The 2,558-nt window shown below is 43.4% G+C and overlaps 1 pseudogene; it reads right to left on the reverse strand.

Moving 5' to 3' along the window:
- Positions 1–2,030: 2,030 nt before the first annotated feature.
- Positions 2,031–2,121, reverse strand: LOC102839837 (annotated as a pseudogene).
- Between the last annotated feature and the right edge of the window lie 437 nt (positions 2,122–2,558).

Consider the following 2,558-nt stretch of genomic DNA (forward strand, 5'->3'; position numbering starts at 1 on the left):
TTTCTAGTTGGAAACAGTTCAGCGCCGGCTGTGGCCATTTGGTTTTAATTGGAAACTGTCTCTTTAAATTTCGAGGAGATCTGTGAGAATGCGTAGTAGAATCCTCCAAGGGTGGGGCTGGGGTGCCCAGTAGCTCAAGTACCCCTATAGTCACCAGAATGGAGGTGTACAGACAGCAAGGGACCAGTGAACAGATACCAAAAGAAAAGAATGTCCACACCTTTATCTCAGTGGTTCTGCCAGGCATCTGTGGCCGCTCTGATCCTTCCCCACATGGTCTCACCCAAGATGGCAGCTCCTGGAGCAGCCGAGCAGCCCAGACTAGAAAGCAATAGATTTCTTGCTTCTGCCACAAACTCCCCCAGCTATGACCCTTCCAAGCTTCTAAGTATTCCTTTATGTGTGGTTCAGAGTTCTGGGACCAGCCCCTGAGCCTGCTTGGTCGGGTATTCTGTGTTGTTGTTGGTGGAGTTCTTTACTACATGTCCACCCGATCCGCCATCTTGTTTGTTCTCCCTCTTCTCCAGTAAAGATTTATTAACCTTGGAAACTCTCTACAGAGCCACTATGTGTCGGAACCGACTTGGTGGCATACAACCACCACCACCACCACCATTACCAGAGACCAGTCCCTGGAAAAAGATACCATGCCTGGTAAAGTAGAGGGTCAGAGGAAAACCCTCAAGGAAATGGACTGGCAAAGTGGTTAAAACAATGGGCTCCTGGTGTGGCGTTGTAGGATAAACACTGTGCTGCAAGGCCAGTTTAAACTGCAAGATCAGCAGTTCAAATTCACAAGCTGCTCCTTGGAAACCCTATACAGGGTCACTATGAGATGGAACCAACTTGACAGTACTTAATAGCAAAAATAGCAATAATAGTAAGGATGGCACAGGACCAGGCAGTGTTTCATTCTGTTGTGGACCGCGTGGCTATGAGTTGGATCCTGGTGTGATACTGTAGGATCAGCACTGAACTGCTAACCACAAGATTGGCAGTTCAAACCCACCAGATGGTCCCTGGAAACCCTATGCAGGGTCGCTATGAATTGGGACTAACTCGATGGTACTTAACAGCAACAACAACAAAAACAATGGTTCAAAAAAAAAAAAACAGAAGCAACTAGAATACTGGATAACAGATATGATAATACATATGAAACAACTGTTTGAGACACTGAGCAACAGTGAAGGACCTTGTTCCTGATCAACAAAATGGCATTGCAGCTGCCCCCAAGGGGTGCTGACTAAAGTCCTGCTTAAGCTCAGGTCTCCAGAAAGTTTAAGCTTAAGTCTTTATCATACCAAAAGACCTTCTCTCCCTCCCACACTCCCTCCATAGTTTCAGGTTTCAGGAAAATCTCCATAACTCCATCCATTAGAAGCTCACCAGAACTGCACCCAGGACCACACCACCTTAAATATGCCAGTCTGTAAGGGAAACCAGGCTCTTGGTCTCTCTTGACTTTGAGTCCCCTCCCAGGTTAACTCTCAATAAACCTGACTGCAAGGTGCTAGTAGGACTGTTTTTTCTGAAGCCTCCAGGCGTCAGTGTGGCAGCAGTAGTGAGGTTGGCCCAGGATCGGACATTGTTTCGTGCATGGGGTTGCTATGAGTCGATTCCAACTCGATGGCACCTGACAACAACAACAACAACCAGCACCTTGAATTCTAGACTCCAGAGCTCAGAGATTAAATTTCTGTTGTTTCAAGACACTCAGTTTGTGGCACTTTGCTACAGCAGCCCAATGAAACAAATGCATCTTATAAAAATAAATAATATTTAAAAGAATATAGGAAAAGACTCTGCATAAAATGAACTGTAAGCATCATAAGAAATTAATGAAACACAAGAGACACTGAACTTGCTTCAATAAAACTAAGCAGAAAAATAACCTCTAAAGCTTATATAAAAAGGATATAAATGTATTTCACTGCAGTTTCTACATTTCTTCCACAATTTTATATAAATAATAGATTGTCTTGTCAACTCATCACTGACACATATGGAAAAATACAAAAATGTATTACCTGAACTGGATGTTCACTAAATGAGGCTGGGACCCATCTGATTGCCAGTAAGTTTCTAGATTGTCATCTCGTAACTGATCCACTCCAAATCCTAGAACACCAAGGTAACAATAAATTCTATATACTCAAAATGGAAAATTACTATATACATGATGTTGTTGTTAAGTGCCTTCGAGTCGGTTCCAACCCATAAAGACCCTAGGCAGGGTTTCCGAAAAGCAGCTGGTGAGCCTGAACCACTGACCCGACCTTGCAGTTCAAACAGCTTTGCAATCTGGCGCATTAACCCATGGTGCCATACTGTCCAAAAAGTTTGACACATAGGATGCTTAGTACTGTGAAATTTAGATTAATCAGAATTTCTCCAGCCTTTATCTGGCCCTAGTGGCACTGTAGAATAAGCATTGTATTGCTAACCATAAGGTCGCTAGTGCAAATAAACCAGCCACTCCATGAGAGTAAGATGAGACTTTCTGTTCCTGTAAAGATTTTCATTAGGCTTTGTTGCTATGAGTCAGAATTAACTTA

The sequence above is a fragment of the Chrysochloris asiatica genome, unplaced genomic scaffold (genome assembly GCF_000296735.1).
Source record: "Chrysochloris asiatica unplaced genomic scaffold, ChrAsi1.0 scaffold02130, whole genome shotgun sequence".
NCBI classification, from domain to species: domain Eukaryota; kingdom Metazoa; phylum Chordata; class Mammalia; order Afrosoricida; family Chrysochloridae; genus Chrysochloris; species Chrysochloris asiatica.